The sequence below is a fragment of the Camelus bactrianus genome, chromosome 3 (assembly GCF_048773025.1).
Source record: "Camelus bactrianus isolate YW-2024 breed Bactrian camel chromosome 3, ASM4877302v1, whole genome shotgun sequence".
Lineage (NCBI taxonomy): Eukaryota > Metazoa > Chordata > Mammalia > Artiodactyla > Camelidae > Camelus > Camelus bactrianus.
In genome coordinates this window covers 106,622,762-106,645,566 of record NC_133541.1, presented here as the reverse complement: position 1 = coordinate 106,645,566, position 22,805 = coordinate 106,622,762, and the positions used below count along the sequence as shown (strand labels likewise).

General features: G+C 43.4%; 1 protein-coding gene across 1 annotated transcript in view; it reads left to right on the top strand.

The window, feature by feature from the left end:
• Positions 1-21,515, top strand: part of SH3TC2 (SH3 domain and tetratricopeptide repeats 2) — a 172,123-nt gene extending 150,608 nt beyond the window's left edge. The window contains exon 29 of the transcript XR_012505683.1: positions 15,135-21,515. The gene's annotated coding sequence lies outside the window, so the exon portion shown is untranslated. The remainder of the gene's footprint in view (positions 1-15,134) is intronic.
• The last annotated feature ends 1,290 nt before the right edge of the window (positions 21,516-22,805 follow it).

Below are 22,805 nucleotides of genomic sequence, written 5' to 3'. Positions count from 1 at the left end.
CTCTAGCTCCAAGGGGAGAACCCTGAGCACAGTGGATACAGGCTGTGGTTTCATGGAGCTCAGATAAATCAGGTGAGACTGACTAAACAGATCTTTAAAAACTGCTTTGTGCTATCACTTCACACCAGTCAGAATGGCTATTATCAAAAAGACAAGCGATAACAAATGCTGGCAAGTTTGTGGAGTAAATGGAAACTGGTGCACTATTGGTAGGAGAGTAAATTTGTGCAGCCACCATGGAAAACGGTATGGACATTCCTCAAAAAATTAAAAATAGAACTATCATATGACCTAGCAATTTTAATTCTGGGTAATTATCTGAATAAAATGCTAACTCGAAAAGACATATGCAGCCAGTGTTTATTGCAGCATTATTTACAGTAGACAAGATGTGGAAGCAACCTAAACATTCATTGATAGATGAATTGCTAAAGAAGATATGGTGTATATATACAACGGAATATTACTCAGCCATAAAGAAGAACAAACTCTTGCTATTTCCGACAATGTGGAAAGACCTTGAGGGTATTATGCAAAGTAAAATAAATCACAGGTAGACAAATACTGTATGACTTCACTTTTATGTGGAATTTAAAAAACAAAGCAAACGAACAAACATAGCAAAACCAAAACAGACTTAAAGATACAAACTTGTGGTTGCCAGAGGGGAGGGAGGTAGGGGGATGGGTGAAATAGGTGGTGAAGGGGATTAAGAGGTATAAACTTCTGGTTATAAATAAGTCACAGGGATGTCATGCACAGCATAGGGAATATAGTCAGTAATATCATAATAACTTTGTGTGGTGACAGGTGGCAACTAGACTTATTGTGCTAATCATTTTATTATGTGTAAAAATATTGAATCACTATGTTGTATACCTAGAACTAACATAGTATTTTAAGTCAATTATACTACAAGTCACAAAACCCAGATAATTTAAAGTGTGCAGGGAAGGAGTAGAGCTGCTTTGAGGGCTTATAACAAGGTGTCTGCCTTGATGGCATGAGGTTTAGAAGGAAGAGGAAGAGTTGGTGGTCTCTGGAGCAGGAGAAGAGAACTCATTCTGCACAGCGGGACCAGCATGCACCCAAGGCAGGCAGAAGCATGAGTTTGAGACTCTGAAAATTGACAGGTGCAAGAGCCAGGGGGCACAGGGCAAGGCTGGGTAGGGGGGGCAAGGGAATCTGACAGGCCTCATGGAAATTTAGTTTGTATTCTAAACACAGTGATGAGCCATGAGCGTTTCGAGCAGAACAGGAAAGTGATGAGGTTTGGCTTGTCTTTTAAGTCAGATCCTTCCAGCTGATTTGAAGGGAATGGACTGTGGAGCACTGCTCTCTTGATATAGAGACTGGCTCCTTACCCTGTGCAAAGTGGCCTCAGCGTCCCCCAGTAGTGTATGCACCTCTGGGATAGTGGATTCCAGCTGTGGTTTCTTTTAGCACAGGTGTTAAACACAAAGCTGAGGACAGGACATGTGCCCTGTAAAATCCTTGTGCCCAGAATTGGGGCATAAGCTAGACAATGGTGTCTTTGCTGATGTTTGAGGGACACAGTGGAAGCTGGCAGGGCCTGGAGGAAATGCCTAGGGTGGAGGAGGTGATGCCAAGGGATCAGGGTGCAACCTGGTGGACTTTGATGGCTAGCCTGGCCTGGGTCTCTTGACTTGAATAGGGACAAAGCTGTGTCTTCAAGTTCCTGTAAACACAGGGAACTCCAGAACTATGAAAACTCAGACTCACAACAGCCTCTGTGTGCCAAGCAGGGACATCAGAATCCGGAATTTTCCACCCCTGATTTCCAGTTTAGAAAACCTAGATGTGGCTTCTCTAGAGAGGGCTCCTCTCAAACAGGTCTCAATGCTTCCTTTTACAGGGAGTTTTATAGTTCAAAAAGCTATCTTACATCCTCTTTCTTTTTCCTGTCTGTCTGTCATTCTGTCTGTTTCCCTGACTGTCTGTCTCTCTTTCATTTTTTCCCTTAGGAAGCAGTGTGATACAGTTAGAAGCAATGGCCTTTAAAGATGGGCAAGTCTGGGTTTGAATCATGGCTTTTCCACTTGATAGGTGAGACACTTTGGGCACGTTTCCTAACCTCTTGGATTCTCAGTTTCCTCATCTGTAAAATGGGTATATTAATATTTTAATCATGGAGCTGCAAAGTTTGAATCAGGTAATATGCACAATACACATAAGAACTTGGCACATAGTGGGTGCAGAATAAGCTGCTATTGCTCATTCATTTGTTCAGTGTTTATCTGGTAGCTACTGTGGGCCAGGCCTTGGGCTCAGCACTGTGTCATAATGCTGATCCCCAAAATGCCCCTTTCAAGTCTTGGGCAGGGATTAGTGTCCCCATATTCCCAACTCCAGCATGTGGTGAAAATGGCTCCCCCCAGGGAGGATCTGGAAAGTGATCCCAGGTCTAGACGTGGCTCTAAATGCTGCCTAAGTGATGCTGTCAAGGACCCAGGCCCTCGCTTTTTGCCGTATTTTTCTCTTGGAGTTTCCTTGTTCAGTTGCATTGAAATGAAAAATGACATTGTGCCTACTTCGGTGTGGCAGGTCCTGGGCTAGGTCCTACAAAGGACCACCAAGTAGAGTAAGTTGTGGGCCTTGGTCAGTCTGATAGTGCCCAGAGGATGGCAACTGAGGCAGTCATGGGACAAGTCCTGCCCCAGCAGGAATGTCCTCAGGGGCCAATCTCTTTAGCGTGCTGGTAAAAGACTCAGTGTGCCTCCTAATTTCTGAAGCCTATCATAAGAAGGAGGAATTACATGTTATTTTTGGGGTCCTCTGGAGGCAGAACCAGGGCCCAGGGTAGAAACACCATAAAGCGTATTTTGTCTCATTAAAGGAATGGAGCTTTTTAACATCTTCAGGTGTCCTGCAGTAGAAAAGGTTCTCTGGTAATCGGAGCAAGCTCCATCTCTGGGAATGCTCAGGCAAGGCTGGATAAACACCCACCAGGGTGTTGTAAAGGGAATGCCTGATTTGGGTGGGAGCTTTGATGGGATGACCTCTAGGCTTCCTAGTAGTAGCTCCATGATGCATGGATTCTAAGTTTCCATTGTCCACTCACACCACCTTCCCCTGGATGCCTGCCAGCTTCCTCCCTCTGGGGCTCACCCTGCAGCTTACCTCACTCCTTCCTGAACCCAGCTCTGGAACCTTGCCATGGCAACTTACCAACCCAGGTCCAAAGTGTCAGGCCACTGGGGCACGAGTGAAATAGATTTCAGTCTGTGTTCTGGATGGACAATTTAGTTTTGTTATCGAATTGGCCCCTTTTAAGTCTTCCCCTTTTGGGTATTTGAGTTTTCTTTTCTAGATTTATATTTCACACACATTTCATATAAAAAGATACACCAGCATCTGTTACTGTACTTTGAAGCTTGATTATTTTGGAAAATCTACAATCATAATAGCTCTAGAGTCAAGTTGCTAAATTCAAATCCTAGCTCCACTATTTATTATCAGTGTTGTCCTGGCCAAGCCTTTTAATCTCTCTGAGCGATTAATGTCTTAGTATCTGTAAAACAAGGTAATAATAATAATATCTACCTCACAGGGATGCTGTTAGACTAAATAGATACTAACATCCAAAGAACTTGGAACAATGCAGGCACATTGTTTTCAATAAATGCTAATGGTAAGTAATAATCATTAAATAGTTATTTTGTTCACCACCCTTCATTTGCTTTTTTGGTGTTAATTTTAGAACTATTTCTTGCACATTTTTTTAAATTTAAGTTTTTAATTCATTTTGAACTGATTTTTGTATATGATGTAAGAGAGGAGTCTGGTTTCATTCTTTGGTATTTGACTGTCCAATTTTCCCAGTATCATTTTTTTTTAATTTTTAAAATTTAAAAAATTTTTTTGCGGGGGAGGTAATTAAGTTTATTTATTTATTTTTTAGCAGAAGTACTGGGGATTGAACCCAGGACCTCCTGCATGCTAGACATGAACTCTACCACTGACCTATACCCTCCCCTCCTTTGCACATTTTAGAAATCAGAGTAATACCGACCTTAAAATGGTTCTAGAAGTTACCAAATTCAGCCCTTCTTTTTGCTGCTAAGGAAATTGAGCCTCAGGGGGTGAAGCTACTTACTCATCTAGTGGCAGAGCCATGAAGAGGGTACAGGGGTCTTTGCTCTTGTCTGATGCCTTTCTATACATCACAGTTCCCTAATGAGGATTAATTAATTAAGGGTGACCATATTTTTCTGCTAGTTTGCTTAAAAAAAAAATCACAAGCATGTAATTAAATAAATAAATACTGAAACCTTGCCAATAAGATTTGTTGTTTAAAGAATTGGAAGCAGGAAAATGGGATTTATACACTACTTTCTGTCTCTGTGTTTTGGAGGACTTTGGATGTTGGCTCCCAGAGGTCCAGTAGCCCTGCCTCCCTCCCCTACCCAGCCCTCCATGCCTCTTGGGGAGCAAGGATCAGCCCCAAGATAACCTCATGCTTCTTCTCAACAGCCCTCCTACTTTACTTCTTAGAATACCAGTTCCAGAGCCAGTGCTCTCAGCTTGTGTGGTTTAAATTATTGACGGATGTGCTGCCAAACTTTTTTCAAAGTGTGTAAAATTTATTTTTGCTTCAGCTGTGCATCACACTACGGCAAGGATGCCTGCAGGGGAGAACTCTGAGCTAAGTGGATGGTGTGATGTCCTGCAGAGTGGGGTCACTGGCTGTGAAGAGGTGTGCTGTGATGCTGAGGCATTCCAAGAAAGGCTTTACTAGAATAGCTGGCGACTTTGTTCTGTGAATTTATCAGAAAGCATGATCAGGGCAGAGCCAAGTTCAAGTCAGCTTTCACCTCAGGACTGAGGGGCCCTGAATGAACACGGAGTTCTGACTGCCCTGTGGAGAGACCTTGCTGAACAACCCCAGACCCGTCCGTGCACATTGCCCACGTTACTGGTTTCAAGTGTGCTGCCCCAAATTCCAGAATTTGAAAGTGTACTGTGAGCAAAAATGTCTGAGAGCCATTGTCCTCAGCATGATATGGAACAAAGTGTTCCCTGGTGATGTAATTTTGTGCAATACTAGGTTGAACAGAGTTCAGTCACTGCAGGATTTCTCAGCGACTTTAATGTATTAACGTATGTGGTGACTTCTCCAGAGCAGCTGTAGAATGCAGCATTTATGCATCTCTTTTGGTCACAGAACTATGTTTGTCTTTCCAAAAACATATGTGGGGACTAGAGTTATGAGGAAGTACTGTGGCAGATACTGTTCCAGAAGGATTTCACCTTCTCTTTGTTAGAGTGAAGTGTGAAGACTGTTACACGGGTTGTTAATTCAAAGGCTCGCTGTCACTGGGTGCTAGATGACTGTCAGCTGATTTCCTCTTGCCTAAATGTCACCTGGCATAGACCTTGACTCAGTCCAGCTCAGCAGGGCCATCCTGCCCCACGCCCCCAGGTAGGGGTGCGGGCTCCTCAGCACACCCTACGTTAGACACTTTGACTGGAGTGGAGCAGGAACTGTGTGTGTGCGTGTTGCTCATTCTCTGAGCCAGCCTCCAGGTTTGCGAGGGAGAGGATGGGTCCCAGCGTGGAGACCTCAGGCTTCTAGCACCTCTCACCACCTAAAGAAAACAACTAAAATTCTTCACCCGGGATCCTAAACCCTCTTGGTCCAGCTGCAGGACGCCCATTTATCGCCTGCCCCTCTCTACTTCCTTCTGAGATTTGGAGACTCGCCTCTCCTGCCCTGTTCTCACTTCTCTCCTTCTCTTTTCCACATTTCCTTCTCTCCTTCCACATTCCGAGTATCATTTACTGAGGATGATTTTAGCAGTAATGAAGTCATTAACACTATCAATACTAATGAGTTGCTGGTTATAGTTTCCGACAGAAAAATCAGGACACATGGTCTGATAGTCCCCAGTTGACCCAGGGTGTGAGGAAAGACTTTGGCTATGAGAACCTTGAGGCACTTCTAGTATACTCTAGAGAGCTTAGACATTCTCTCTCCCTTAACAACCAAAAAAGTTCTATTCCACCAGGGACAAATACCCGGAAGCCACATTGTTAGCAGCGTAGCCACAGGCCACCCACCCTCTGCCCTTCCTCACCTTCACATCCCCAGGGACACTGCACAAACAAAGAGTTGTGTCTGGAAAGAGCTGAGGGTGGGCTGACACAGAGAAGCCTGGAAACCTGGAATGGGGGGTCCAGGAACGGGATGAGGGGGGTGGCTTTACCTGCTGGAAGTGGGGGGTCATGAGGAGGAACTCCTTCCCATCCCTTCTGAGGAGTCAGAAATCAGGTCCTCTGATGTCCTCCCGCCTCCAGACTGAGCTCACCCCCTCCCCACTCCACCTGCCCGATCAGGAAATCACCTCCCATTCACCTTATTGAGGAGGAGGCCACCCATCATTTTCTCAGAACTCTTAGGATTGTCAACCACCATCTCCCTCCCTCCGTCCCTCCTTCCTTCCCAATAAATGTATTTTCTTCACCGGATTGACCTTACTCTTCCCTCCTCCTTCCCTGGACCTTCTTTCAGGGGTTCTGCAGCACCCCCACTTTCTTCTCTTCTCTGGCCCCTTGTCCATTGGACATACAGGCTGAGAAGAGAGGCTGCTGCTGACTGCACTTCTGACCTCACTCGTTTTTGACTCTCCTCTGCCACCACTCTGGCACTGAACCTGCTTTTTTATGGCTAACCAGTGACTTCCTGGGAGCTCTTTTCCTTTTTTTAATCCTATTTAACTCCCTCAGGGAATTAAAATTTGGTAAAACATTTTATTATAAGAAATACCAAAAAAAATCCCCACATCTGTTATTGTAAACAATCCAAACACTGAAGAAGTATGTAGAGTAGAAGTGAAACCCAGCACCTCTCCCCGACCCCCATCCCCACGCTATGCCATTCCCCAGAGGTAACCACTATAGACAGTTTGGTAAAATTCCTCTATACTGTTGCTTATGAGTTTATAAAGTTGGGATCATTTTAACATACCGTTCTGTAATTGGCATTTTCGTGTAATGCTATGCTGCACATGTCTTTTCATGTAAGTATATATGGATACATATCACTAAAAATGTCCAGTATTCTATTAAATGGCTATATCATAATTCATTTAGTCAATCCCCCTCCTCTCCCTCCCTTCCTTCTTTCCCTCCTTCCCTTTTTCTTTTCTTCCTTCCTTCTCTCTCTTCTCTTCCCTTTCCTTCCTTCCTTCTCTCTCTTCTCTTCCCTTTCCTTCCTTTCTTCCTTTCTTCCTTTCTTTCTTTCTTTCTTTCTTTCTTTCTTTCTTTCTTTCTTTCTTTCTTTCTTTCTTTCTTTCTTTCTTTCTTTCTTTCTTTCTTTCTTTCTTTCTTTCTTTCTTTCTTTCCCTTTCCTTCTTCCTCCCTCCCTTCCTTTTTCTTCCTCCCTTCCTTCCTTTTTCTTTCTTTCTTTCCTTTTCTTTTGTTTTCTTTCGATGAATACTGAGGTTGTTTCCATTTATTTATTTACTTATGTACTTGTGTCTTCATTCATGCATGATCCCATTACAAACACTACTGTGATGAACCCCTTGTACCTATGTCTTTGCACACTTGTGCTCAGAGTACTGGTCACTGGTAATCACTCTCTTTTTTTGACACTTCTTACACCTCCAAGTTCTATCTTGGTTCTCTTCTTCCCTAGCGAACCACTCTTTTCCCTGAGCACACAGTGTACATTTACATCTTCTTGCCTTTGTCCAAAGTTTCTCCTCCTGAAATGACCACTTCCTACTCATTCTTCTTACCCCAGTCTTGTGTAGAATCGCCTTGAGTCCCTAGACTAGTCCTTCCTAATGGCTTCCATTTAGCAGCACTTACCATGTGCTGGAGCAGACGTTTTGTCCTCCCACCCCACAACCGTGGGGTGAGGCATTTAAAGGTGATTAAAAACTGAAGCTCAGAAAGTTAAGGAATTGTTCAGGTCATTCAGCTCATTAAATGGAGGAGCCAGTATTCAATCTCAGGCCTCTCTTACTGGACAATTCATAGACTTACATAAGCACCAAATTACATTACATCTTCTGCTCTGCTACTCAGAGGACCTCACATGTTCAAGGACTATGGCAACTACCAAGTTCAATGGTGGGAACTCTCAGGTTGCTCACAAGTTTGTTGAGACTGGGAACTCCCTGAGGGTAGACCCCATGTCTCTTCTTTCTGCATTTCCCATATTGAGTACAGAACCTGTTTTATCATAGGTGCTGATACAGTTTTGAAAGGGTGAAACCTGTATTTGCTGAATGAGGAGTTCCAGGACACCCTGAACTAGGTCAAGAGCCACACACTTCAGCACTCAGTAACACATGCTGAACTTGAAGTTTATTTCCTGCTAATTCATGAAAATAAAATACTCTACTCCCAGAGCCCTAATTAACTAAATTACAAGAAGCTCTTTAGATTGGCAGCTGGGAGAACATAATGATATAAGAAACAGTCTCTGAAGTGTGATGGCCTATGTTCTGATCCCAGCTCTGCCATGTATTAGGCAAATTATTCAATTTCTATAATCCTCAGTTACCCAACTAGTAAAATGGAGCTAATGAAAGTTTCTTAGAGCTAATCAGGTTATCATCAGGATTAAATGAGAATGTTGATAGGAAACACTCAGCATAGCGACTGGCATACAGAAGGCACTCAATAAATGTTAGTTGCCCTCTTGTCAGGAGGACCCATATTAGCTCCTCTTAGTCTTTGCTCAAAGTGAAATAGGTCAACCACTCTTTTCTCTTAATGCCTTCAAAGCTTTGACTAGGATGATTTTTTTTAAACTTTCAATTTCCACACACAAAATATTCTCTTTCTGGCTCTTACTTGTAAAACAAATGTTTACTAAGTGCCTGCTGTTTACTATAGTCCTTTCTGGTTGGTCCTTCAGCTGTTGGGGAAAGTCTACAGCAGAGGGGATAAGCATTGTCCAGGTTAGCAGCCTAGTGGAGGGTAAAGTTCTCTTGCTTTGCACTGTTGAGAACGTTACTTGATTCTCTGAAAAACACACTTCTCTTCTTCTTTTCGAACTTCAAGGATTTGTTTTAAAATATCTTCTCATGCAAGTCTGAAGATTTTGTACCTTGATGCACAAAGGAATGGTTAGGTTGTTTTTAGAGTCTGCTTCATAGAGGTGCCTCTGCTGTCTTTGTCGTTTGAGACAAAAAGTTTTCCTGTGTCAGCAGGTCCTGAAGGTGACTTTAGGTACCGACATCTGTTTTGTGACTCTGCGCATGCTTTCTAATCATGTCCAGGTATTTATTTTTCAGACGGGTTGTTGTTGTTTTGTTTGGGCTGAACCAAATCTTTCCAAGGACTGTATTTGGGAAGGACCCTACCCCTGGCTATCAAAACCAAAACAAATGAAAAAGAAAATCCCCAACCCCCGACTCAAATCCCAACAAAAGCAAATGATTCAGTACAAGCAAGCTTTCCAGACCTGATACATGGATTATTCAATTCCAGAACTACATGTTCCCAGAGCACCATGGATGCCTACTATTTTAATTAAGGCACCTCAAAAGGAGGAAATTCCATAGTGCTGCCATTAACTCTGAAACTTGGATTTTCTTTCTTTGCATCTAACATGGATATCTCTTATTGCAAACAAAGGGGTCCCTTTTCCCGGTGACATCTGCTCAGGAAATCCAGCTTCAGGAATGCAAGGAGATGGGGGAAGGGAAAGGCTCACTTCTCTTTTTTGGTGAGTGTGTGAAGTAGGCGTGGCTTCACGTTTTGCAAGCACCTGGCTGCTTGCACTGAGATACTTGTGCTGTGAGGGGACAGGCCTCCTGGGCTACCAAGTACTCCTGGAAGCTCCCAGTGGCTGGGTGCTTTTTCTCACTCCCAGGGGTCTACTAGATGCTTCTTCTTGCTCCTTGCTTCCTTGGAGCTCTGGCTGCTTTGTCAGATGCTGTTATCTGAACTGCTCTGGTGACTGCGCTGCAGTCAAAGAAGACCGAGGGATGAAGAGGCCAAAACTTTCACCTTGAGCCCAAACTGTGACTTTGAACAAGCCTCTTCTCTCTCTGAGCCTCAGTTCCTTTAGCCAAGAGGGAAGGCATGTCATTCACGTGTTCCTGAGCTCTGATATTCTGGGGTTCCTGAGTCCCTTCCCCAGCCAGGCCAGTGACCTACTTGTGAAGGACAGTGAGAATGAAGCCATTGTTTGGAATTCATGGGTGGGGTCGGTGGGGCACCTCTTAATAAACTTGACTGAGGATTGGAGCAACCTGTTTCCCTAAGCCTCTGGTGAGGTCTGAATGAGGCCTGTCCCTCCTTTGGCATCACTGCAGAGGCATTTGGAATGCACTTATCAGAGCATTTCAGGCTCATAAGCCTGTCACTTCCCCTCTAAAACACTGAAAATGATAAAAAGTGCACAAGATGTGGAGCCCAGATGATCCTCTGATCAAATCAGTATTTCAACTCTGTTCTCTTTGGGGCTCCTGTCTGAGGGAACACCTCCTCTGCCAATTTGAAAGACTTTTTAATACAGTTTTCCCCCTGAGTGATTTTGTCCTTGACAGGGACTGTGGGAGGGCCCATGGGGATTTCAAAAGATTAGTGCTGAACGAATTCCGAGCCCTAATGATTCTGAGAGCCCGTGTATTTAGGGAGGCAGTGGCAGGGAGTCTGGGGCTGGAAGTCAAGAGACTTGGGCTCCAGTACTGGCTTTGCCACAACCTGGCTGTGCAATCATTAGCTAACTGCTCCATCTCTCTGGGCCTCTGTGTTCTCATCGACTAGCATCTCCCTATGGTCCCATCCTGCCCTGGCACACCACGACGCTAAACCTGAAAGGCAGAAACATCCCATCCTGGGTGTAGAACGAAGCCGGATCTACTAGCTGTTTCTGCTAGTACACCTTTTCCTTCGTGTGGAGACATCTCTGGTCGGGAGGTGCTATTCCCTTCCCAAGCTCCTCCCCTTTGACGGTCTTTGGAATGTATCCAAGGAAACGGGAGAGAGCTGTGGATGTTTGAGGCTTAGAAGGGGCTTCAAGGAGAATCACCCAGCTATTTCAAGAACATCTCCTACCCTTCTTGCCTAGGGGGGAGGTACTTGGCAAGTTTAGGCATCAACATTTCGTAGAGGTTAAGAGCACTGGTTTCAGAGTTAGCCAGATCTTTTTTCATATCCCAGCCTTGCCAGTCATTTCAGTTCATTATTCAGCAAATATTTATCAAATGCCTATTTTGTGCCAGGCACTGCGCTAGGCTATTTTGCATACATTAACATTTAATCCTCACGGCCCTATGAAGCAGGTACTAATTTTATCCACACTTCAGACAAGGAAACTGAAACTCAAAGAAGCAATGTGACTTACTCAAGGTCACACATCTAGTCAGTGGCAAACCTGGGGCTTGAATCCAGGTCTAGGAGCTCCAGAGCCATGGCTCTCAGCCACAACCCTCTGCCATTTCCCAAATCTTATTTTATTTAATCCTCATTTAAATCCTCACTTGCTTTATTACAAAACTTCCACCTCAGTGCTCCAGAAAAGCCCCTGTGAGTTTGCCAGTCCACATCATGGATTAACGAGCAGTTCCACTTCTGAAGGAGGATGGAGTAGACAGACACTGGGTGACAGAGAAAGAGAATTTTATCCCTTTTGAGACTTTTTTTGTGTCTAGTTTGGGGTCCAAGAGGAAGAGAGAGAAGCAGATCCACTGGTCCAGGCTTGGATGAGAGTATTTCCTTACTTAGACAGAGGACAGAGGCTGCCAGAGAACAAGTCAGGGAGCTCCTGGGGCACTGCCTGCCTCTGGCAAGGCAGAAGGACCACGGTGCCCATGATGGCTCTCTCAGCGGTCTCCTAATGTTGACGCCTCTCTGTCGTGGAAACAGGAGGTGACGAGGGGGCACATCAACATCCCTCCAGTCTAACAGCAGATAATCAGCTGTTGGAAAATCCCCTGCTTGGGGTGGTACCAAGGAAGTAGCTGTAGTCGAGGAAATGAAGAAGGCAAGTGTCCAGAGGATGCTGAAAGCAAATGCCATCGAGAGAAAGGCCTGAGGAGCTAGTTAGAGACCTGGGCTCCATTCCCAGCCACCGGCTTCTGTGTGAACTTGGCCGAGTCACTTGCCCTCTCTAGGACTATATTTTATGAAAGAGGGTAGGGTAATGATCTCTAAGGTGCCTTCCAACTAGACTGAGCAACCGTCCCATTTTACCCAGCACTGTCCTGGTTTTACTACTTAACTTTTCCTGTCCAGGAATTCCTGCTTCAAACTGAAAACTCTTATTCCTGATTGTGCTAGTAACTTCCTTCTGGGGTCTCAATCCCTTTCCTCTCTGTGCTATAGAAGCCTCTTCTCTGGATCAGAAAATCCCTGGGCTGATTCCTTCTGCTAAAGGGGTGTGAGCAGAGGTGATACTCAAAGCATGTAACATTCTCTGCAGCCAGGGCATAACCCATCAGAAAGCGCCCTAAACCCCAGGCTGCTCCTTGCCTGCAGGCATGGGCAACCCACCCTGAAAGCTGGCTTCCATCTCCAGGTCTCTGATAATCCCACCTATTTCTGTATTCACACCACTGACTTCAGGACCAGTAGATCTGAAGGGTTACCCGGTTTCTCTCTCTCTCTCTCTTTTTTTCAATTTGTAACATATACTTTGATAAGTGAATTTAAGAAGATAAGTGCACATTAAACAAAATTGCATGATGATACAGTTATGGTTAGCTTTATTGATGTATTTTCATACAATAAAATTAGAATACACAATTTGATTAGTTTTGACAAGTGTGTACAATCACATAACCATATCATTTATAAAGCATTTCCATCATCCAAAGATTTTTTCATGTTTTCCTCTAAAAGTTTTATAGTTTAGTTCTCATATTTAAGTTTATAACCTTCCAAGTTAATATTTTTACATAGTATGAGGTCATGATTATGGTTCATTGTTTTGCATATGGATAGCCAATTATTTAAGCATCATTTGTTGAAAAGACAATCTTTTTTCCCATTGAATGACTTTGGCACTTCTGTTGAAAATCAGTTTGCCATTTATGTGTGGGTTTACTTTTTGCATTATATTCCATTCTATCCAGCTTCTCTTTTGATCCCTGTCTTCAGACCGACATTACGGACTCCCCAGTTCACCCAGTCAGATCAGCCTCAGCCCAGCTTCTTACAGCCTTTAAATCTGAGACTACTCGGTGTTGCTGACTAAATCCAGAATATAGTTTCTACCCTGATGGTATGCCAGTTGTTTTTTCATGCAGAGAGGAGCCCCTAAAGTATTTGGGGTTGAGGAAGTTTCATGTTTCAAATAATGGTCGCCATACATGTATCAAGGGCAGAAGAAAGAAAACTCCTGTGACCTCTGGCTTGTTGAGCCCATGCCATTGACCTTCCTGCCTGTTTTGGTCATTCCTTCGGTGTCTCCCTCATCTGTTTATGTTGCATTTTGAGTGCGGTCACTTGCGTCAGGCACTGTGCTAAAGGCTGGTGAAGCTGAAGTTGGACATAGCCCCCGTGGGGAGGCTGCCATGTGGTAGGGCAGCCCATGTGAGCAGCTGGTCTGGGACCTGACTTGAGAGCTCTAACACATTGGGGCCCCGTGGCAGCATAGCCAAGAGTGAGTGATTCATTCTGCCCTGGGGTGACACCTGGGCCAGGCCTAGAAGGTGGGGAGGAGCTCTAGGTGGGAGGAAGGAGGCACGCCAGGCACGGAAAGGGGTGCACACAAAGGCGTGGGCTCTCTCCCTGCTCTGACCTACCCCCTTTGTCACCCACTGTGGGTGGCACTGTGGGCTGCAGGAAGTCAGGGATTGCTGGGCCAGAGGCCAAGGTGAGCAGAGTCAGCCCTCCGGAGACTGCCAGGCCCAGGGAGCCTTCTTCCTATTTCTCAGAGCAAACGGAGGCCCCAGACACAAGCTTCTTCCCTTTCCCTTCTCATTCTTCAGAATACCTGTTTCCACCCTGCCTTCACCCCCCAGGCCCCTCTCCAGCCCATCACCAGTCATTGTGGATCTCTTCCTGGCCATCTGGCTGACACTCCCTCCTTTCCAGTTCCACAGCTGCCACCACATTCAAATCCCAGTCATCTCCCACCTGGTCCGTTGTGACAATCTCCACATCAGTCCCGAGATTCAGGCCTCTTCATTCCTCACTGTCCTGAGTGTGCTGCCAGATAGATCTTTCCAAAACACTGTTTAGTTGACCTCATGCATCTGTTTTGAAATCTTTGTGAGCACACTTCCCCAGACCTCACTGTCCACCCTGTACATACAAGGCTACGATCATATCCATAACCCTGTTGTCTTTGGCTCCTGCCTCTCTGCTGACATGGGATTTCAGTCTCTTCCAAATTGTACCCCAAGCAGTTCTAGGAAGCCCCAGGGCAGTGCTCTGAGCATCCAGGCCAGTCTGTGCATGTTTGCTAACAGTCTGTGACCCAGCCAGACATACACCAAGAAGGTGTTCAGAGACTCACACAGTGGTATGACATGCTATGTGATTTTTTTTGTTTTACAAAACTAACAAGCCACCACCCCAACAAAAAAGCACCTGATCCTTCAGCGCAGATGATTTGACAAGTGCTGCCGTAGGGCTGTCTCATACACAAATGAGCCCAGCCCCTCCGTGCATTCCCACATCTGTTCTTTGTTACCCACTGGCAGCCCTGGAGTTGCTTTTTCAGGAAATCAGTCCTTACTGCTTCTCCTCCTGGGGCACAGCTATCCAAAGTCTTCATGAGAGAAGCAGCTTGCTAAAAAACAAAAAAACAAAAACAAAAACAAAAACAAACCCCAAACCCCCAAATAGCAGCAGTTGAAAACATCTGTTCTTTTAACTTTATATTTGGGATTCCTAATTTCAAATCACTATTTGCCTTCTTTCTCTAAAGCATTTTTTTTCCTGTTTAGCTTGATAATTTAAAAAAAGCCTTAAAATCAACTTTATTGAAATATACGTTCCATACAATAATGTGCATGTACTTTCAGTGCACAGTTTGATGAATTTTGACCAATGAATACCCTTGAGAGATCACCCCCCCAGTTAAGACAGAAAACAGTTCATCACCCTAGAAAGTTTCCCTGTGTTCCTTTGCAGCCAATCCCCACTTGCCCTGCAGTGAGAGACGATAACTGACCTGCTTTCTGTTGTTTCTTCTTTAGATTGGCTTGGCTTCTTCTAGAATATCACATAAATGGGATCATCGACAATGTACTCTTTGATGTCTGGCTACTCTGACTCACCATAATGGTTTTGAGACTCATCTATGTTTTCTGTATCGAAGTTCAATGCTTTTACTTGCTGAGAAGCATTCCATTGTATGTAGCACAATTTGTTTATCTACTCTTGCACATTCATGTGCAAGTCTTTGTTTGGACAATTGTTTTCATTTGCCTTGGGCAAATACCTAGTAGTGGGATTGCTGGGTCATCTGAGGAAGATTATGTTTAACTTTGTGAGAAACCAACATTAATCCACAGGCCAAGTCTCTTTTGATGAGAATCACACCAGCTCCAGCTGCTCTGGAAGATGTCAATTGTGCCCTGCCCCAGGGACTCACCAAATCAAATGTCATATGGAGTTCTCTTTCTTAGCGTCATGACACTAATGCCGTTAGGATCTGTTGTGGTTTGTATTTCAAATACTAACCTGTGATTAAAAAAAAAATTTAAGTATTGATGTTTGTGAAAGATTTGCCTTAAGAAATATGTGGATATATAGAATCTATGTATATGATGTATATGTAGAATATAAGTAGGGTTCATGGTTACCTTTATAATACATATATTTTCATTCACTTGCATTTCAATAGGGTTATTTTATCCAATGGTACAACTTGTAGTAAGTGGCTGCATTAGTTAGCATCCAGCTTGAGTTATTTATAACAAAGACCACAAAAATAGTAGCTAATTAAACAAGACAGAAGTCCACTTTTTGGTCCCATAAAACACTGAGTGGACAGCTTATGGCTGGTATGGAACCTCCAGAGTCATTTTGGACTCAGGCTTCTTCTAGATCTCTGCTCACCATCCCTAGGGGTGACCCTGTCCTCAAGATCCCAGATGGAAATCCAACCATTGTATCTGTGGTCCAGACAGCAGGGGGAAGAGGGAGAAGGAAGGACACACTCCCTCCCTCAGGGACATATTCTGGGACTTGACTTTGCTGCTTCTGCTTACATCCCATTGGCCGGAATTTAGTCACATGGCCAAGTCTCACTACAAGGGATGCTTGGAAATATAGTAATGCTCCTACCTAAAACTGTATGGCTGTATTACTGAGAAAGAAGGGGAGAGTGAATATTGAGGCTTAAGAAGTGATTTCTGTCATACAGGCCATTCATGAAATATTATTAATAGTTACTCTCAAACTATTGTAGTTTCTTGTGCTCTGCAACATTTTGGTGGGCAGTGAAAGTGTGGGCATATTAGTAGAGTGCTTTGTGCCTGAGAACAATGTCATAGGTGGTGTTGGAAAACAGGTTGAGAACTAATCTCAGCTCCTTACCCTGATATTCAAGTGGTCACAGCCTACTTTTCTAAACTTTTCACCCTCTGTTTCTTTATGGGTGGACGGCTCTATTTCAGCCAAAGTGGACTTTAAACAAATCTTAACTTTCTTCCTTCTCTGTCATGGGTCATGTTGCTCCCTGCACTTAGAAACTTCTTTGGGTTCCTTGAATGTCCCAGGCTCACTCCCCACCTTAGGGTTCTTGCTATATCCTCTCTCTGGGGTGTATTTTCTCTAGACAGCTTTTTATACAGCCCTCTCCTTTCTGTCATTCAGATCTAATTTCAAATAGTAAATGCTCAGAAAGTCCTTCTCTGATCATGTCTTCTTCTTTTTTATTTATTGAGGTATAGTCAGTTTACAATCGTGTGTCAGTTTCTGGTGTACAGCAGAATGCTTCAGTCATACATGTATATACATGTATTTGTTTTCATATTCCTTTTCACCATAAGCTACTACAAGATATTGAATATATTTCCCTGTGCTATACAGTATAAACTTGTTTATCTATTTTATATATACCAGTCAGTATCTGCAAATCTCAAACTCCCAGTTTACACCCCCCCCCCGCTGGCAACTACATGTCTGTATTCTCTGTCTGTGAGTCTGTTTCTGTTTTATGTATAAGTTCATTTGTCTTTTTTTTTTTCAGATGCCACATATAAGTGATATCCTATGGTATTTTTATTTCTCTTTCTAGCTTACTTCACTTAGAAGGACAATCTCCAGGGCCATCCATGTTGCTGCAAATGGCATTATTTTATCATTTTTTATGGCCGAGTAGTATTCCATTGTATAAATATACCACAACTTCTTTATCCAGTCATCTATTGATGGACATTTAGGTTGTTTCCATATCTTGGCTACTGTAAATAGTGCTGCTATGAACATTGGGGTGCATGTAACTTTTTGAATTAAGGTTCCCTCTGTATATATGCCCAGGAATGGGATTGCTGGGTCATATGGTAAGTCTATGTTTAGTCTTTTGAGGAATCTCCATACTGTTTTCCACAATGGCTGCACCAAACTGCATTCCCACCAACAGTGTAGGAGGGTTCCCTTTTCTCCACAGCCTCTCCAGCATTTATCATTTGTGATCACATCTTCTAATACTGCCTCTTCTTCACCCCATCCCATCACCCTGCTATTTTTTTCCTTCATAGCATTTTCTTCACTATCTGAAATGACTTCATTCTTTTATTTGTTTTTACCTTTCCTGCATCTTCTCCAATGGAATGTTCTAGGAAATCCAAAGGCTTTTCAGCTCATCCCTGCTGCATCCCTAGCTCAGTGAATCAGCTTAGAGGCTCAATACAACATTGTCTAAATTAACAAGTGACTGGACACCTTTTTCTCTCTCTTTAAACCTACTTGTGCTCGAAGGCCAAGCCCACATCCTTAACTTGCACCATAAAGTGTGTTTTGATCCTTTCCCCCCATTTGCATCATGCATGACTTCTTGTCTTTCAAGTGGAAACTTTAATGTCATACCCTTCAAAAAACCACCACTGTTGACCCAGCTCAAGCAGTTGTTCCCATTGCTTTATTAGAGAGAGAACCCCACTCTTTTCCTTCAGCTCACTCCTCTGACTTGTCATTCTACATTTACTTACTTGTGCACTTATTTTTTTATCTCTTCCCACTGGAAGTTAAGCTCTTGGAGTGGAAGGTTGTGTCTGCCTTGCTCACCAGTGTATCCCTAGGGCCCAACATGGTGTCTGGCATATATACTAGGTGCTTCAGAAACTTGTGAATTAAGAGAGGGTATCCAACGTGGTCTGTCTGTATCGCTTCCCTGGAGCATAACTATCCTTTCCCGTTACCTTCAACTGGTCTTTATATCTTGCAAAATCCTGCATGTAGGCAAATATTTTGTAAGCTCCTTGGAAACAGGAACTGGTTCCCTATTTATACCTCTTCACTCCAGCACCCTGGGTTTCCTTAGACTGGTTTTTCTGACTATCTATGCCACAAAAATTAAAAAGTATTACGAGGAAACTGAGTTCTGTAGCAAAAAGTTTGGTTAGGACTAGGTTAAACTTAAAAGCTTTTTTTAAGTCGCAGAACTTTACAAGGATTTTTAATATGCTAGGGCATACTATAAACCTCTAAGAGGAGAGAAAAACTAGTCAGCATTGTCCAAATTTATTCAGACATTGAACCCTCTGTGTTCTTCATTCAAAGACTCATTTTAGGTGCCCTAAGTGTTTCATGGTACACACTTCCTTTTTCTCTACTTCTTCTTGTTTCTCTCTTCTGCCTCCTTACTTCCTAATTTTTCTCCAGTCAGCCTCCCTTCTTGTTAAAACTCCTTTATAAGTAGCCTTGATTCTGAACTCTCATATGTGGTGTGCAGAGCCCAGGTGTAATTGTTCAGCCCCACAAAGACCAATATATCTCTGGGTCTTATTTTCCACTCAGAGGATTTAGAAAATGAGGTGGTAAGGCATCTTTCCTGATGTTTCAGGAAATCTCAGACCATCTATGGGTCCATTTCCTGTTTGGAAGATGAAATTGGTGATTGATCCAGAGCAGTGAGCAGGGCATGAACCAGCACTTCAGCCTCAGGGTGGAGTAACAGGATCTCAGACAACTCTGGGAGCCTTCCTCAGCATTGGCCTCATGACATTTTTTAAAAATTGAAGTTAGTTTACAATGTGTCAATTTCTGGTGTACAGAATAATGTTTCAGTTATACATATACATACACGTATTCGTTTTCATATTCTTCTTCATTATAGGTTACTACAAGATACTGAATGTAGTTCCCTGTGCTATACAATATAAACTTGCTGTTTATTTATTTTATATACAGCAGTTAGTATCTGCAAATCTTAAACTCCCAATTTATCCCTTCTTACCCCCTTCCTCCTCTGGTAACCGTAAGTTTATTTACTATGTCTGTGAGTCTGTTTATGTTTTGTAGATAAGTTCATTAGTGTCTTCTTTTCTTTTTTTAGATTCCACATATGAGTGATATTATGGCATTTTTCTTTCTCTTTCTGGCTTACTTCACTTAGAATGACAATCTCCATGTCCATCCATGTTGCTGCAAATGGCATTATTTTATTCTTTTTTTGTGGCTGATAGTACTCCATTGTGCAAACATACCACAGCTTCTTCATCCAGTCATCTGTCGATGGACATTTAGGTTGTTTCCATGTCTTGGCTATTGTATATGATGCTGCTATGAACATTGGGGTGCATGTATCTTTTCCAATTAGAGTTCCCTCCAGATATATGCCCAGGAGTGGGATTACTAGATCATATAGTAAGTCTGTTTTTAGTTTTTTGAGGAATCTCCATACTGTTTTCCATAATGGCTGCACCAAACTACCTTCCCACAGTAGTACAGGGAGTTCCCTTTTCTCCACAGCCTCTCCAGCATTTATTGTTTGTGGACTTTTGAATGATGGCCATTCTCACTGGTGTAAAATGATACCTCATTGTAGCTGTGATTTGCATTTCTCTGATAATTAGCAATATTGAGCATTTTTTCATGTGCCTATTGGCCATTTGTATGTCTTCACTGGAGAATTGCTTGTTTAGGTCTTCTGCCCATTTTTCAATTGGGTTTTTTTGTTGTTGTTGTTGTTATTGTTGTTATTAAGTTGTATGAGCTGTTTATATATTCTGGAAATTAAGCCTTTGTCAGTCGCATCTTTTGAAAATATTTTCTCTCATTCCATAGGTTGTCATTTTGTTTTGCTTATGGTTTCCTTTGCTGCAAAAAGCTTACAAGTTTAATTAGGTCCCCTTTGTTTATTTTTGCTTTTATTTCCATTGCCTGGGTAGACTGCCCTAGGAGAACATTGCTAAGTTTTATGTCAGAGGATGTTTGCCTATATTTTCTTCTAGGAGGTGTATAGTGTCTTGTCTTATGTTTAAGTCTTTAGGCCATTTTAAGTTTATTTTTGTGTATGGTGTGGGGAGTGTTCTTCATTGATTTACACGAGGCTGTCCAGTTTTCCCAACACCACTTGCTGAAGAGACTTGTCTTTTCTCCATTGTATATTCTTGCCTCCTTTGTCGAAGACTAATTGACCATAAGTGTGTGGGTTTATTTCTGGGCTCTCTGTTTGGTTCCATTGATCCGTATGTCTGTTTTTGTGCCAATTCCATGCTATTTTGATTACTGTAGCTCTGAAGTATTGGGCCTCATGACATTTTAATAGAAGCGAGCATCTGATGTGATTACTGAGATGTGTCTGTTCTGACTGATGAGAAACGTTTCCTGGCTTGAAGTGTTGACTGCACTGGCAGTAGCAAGATAAGCAAAACAGTAACAATAACAACAACAAACCACAAAACAAATAATAGATCACCCACATCGACCAGGGAAAGCCCCACACAAATTTGGGAAAACTTATTCTATATAATAGAATTCCACAATAGTAGAGTCAAGAAGGACGTAGGGAAAGCTTTGTACACGTGGCAAAACTGAGATCAAATTGAAGAAGTCAGGCTGTGGCTGAACAGGGATGAGCAGCTGGAACTCCTGATTCTGGTTCCAGGAGAACTGGTGCCCTTTTAATTACCCCAGTGGCTCAGTAAAGGATATTTTTAGTACATTGTTCTTATTAAATAAAGTTTTATATTCTCTGATGCTGTCTTACTAGCTTGGGAGCCAAATGTTTTATAAGAAACATGAATTAAATTGTCTGCTCTATGTACCCCTTAATTGATTCCATGAGACTATTTTGGGGCACAACTCAGTGGAGAAAGAGCAGAGAAAAAAAACTGTAAAGCAAGATGAGAAGGAAGCATTTCTGTTCATGTTCCTTTGGGCTTTGTTTTGGAGGTAGTCAGGGACCACCTTCAGCCTTGTCTTAGAACCTGAGAATGTTAGAGCCAGAAGGCAACTGGAGAGCCCTCTCATTTCATAGATGAGGAAACTGATGCCCAGAGGGGGACAGAGCTGCCCTCGGGGTCACGTTATAGGTTAGTTATTTACAGAGACAGGTGTGGAACTTGGCCTCATATCTCCCCGTGAGATGCACTTCCATCCACCACACCACACAGCCTGTTTTAAGTTACAGGGCAGAAGGCAAACCGTTTATTCTAAATTTGTCTTAGCCACTATGAGACCCAGCACAGAAGAAATGGAATCCCAGGGGAATAAGGAAATGCTATGCTTGGAGTCAGTGGCTGTGCATTTAAGATTCTGGCCTCTCTTTGGGAAGGACAGGACCCACAGGCCCAGAGAACTGAAGTCTTATTAATCTGGAACTTTGCTGCAGGAATGTATCCCCAGGCCTTACCCCAAGTCTCCTTTCACACAGGCTTCCTATTGCTAAAGAATGAAGTTTTCATTGTCTCAGAATGTTCCTCCACGTTACCAGCAAGTCTTATCACTGGCTGCAGACAGTGGACTCGCAGAGAGAGGCTGGCAGCCAGCAGCTGAATCTGCTGGTGCTGCCAACACAGACCCATGGTACAGGGCTCTGGGCCTCGCCCATCCTTGCTTAGGGGCCTTCTCCTGAGAGCAGAAAGACAGAATAAAAGCTGTGAGGACTGCTCTAGAGCTAGCCCAATGTACTCCTTTTCCAGACAGAGAAACTGGCCCAAGAAGGGAAGGTGGCTTTCTTGCCACCGGTAATTCCAGAGTTAATAACAGATTTGGGAGTTGTTCCAGGTCTCTGGGCTCCTAGTTCTGTGCTCAAAGACAAAAATGAATGCATGCCTCCGATGTGATAGGTGTTGTGCTAAGTGCCCTGCTATTCATTCCTGCTTATTAAACCCCTTAGAACACGCCAGGCACCTGCAGTCTCCATGCCTGCAATGAACAGCACAAGCAATGGTCCCCCCAACACAAAGCTATAGGCAGACAAGTAAGTGGACGGTCACAGTCCAGGGTGGCACTTGTGGTGGTGGGGGATGTATACGGTGCTGTTGAACACATAGGCATTTCATATAGATTAGGAAGTGGGGGATCACTAAAATTCTCTCCCGCCCTAAAAAGGATGAAAACCAAGACTAGATGCTAAATAAGAATTACAGGAGCCAAGAGCGGGTGATTAAAGTATTCTGGATGAGAAGATCACACATGCAAGGCCTTGGTGGCAAGAGCCTGGTACAGAGAAGATCTGGAGAAAACTTGGTTTAGCTGAGATGTGGAGTACACATGGTGCGGGGAGAGGAGGCTGGAGAGGCAAGTAGCCGTGTGAACGGTGGGTCTGGACACTTGAAGGCAAGCAGTATTAATAGGTGGCATCTCAGAAAAAGAAAAATGAGCTGCCTCATAAAGTGCGAGCCTTCCCAGCCTCACAGGGACTCCAGGCAAGAGTACATGACCACTTCTAGAGATGGTATAGAGAGGATTTT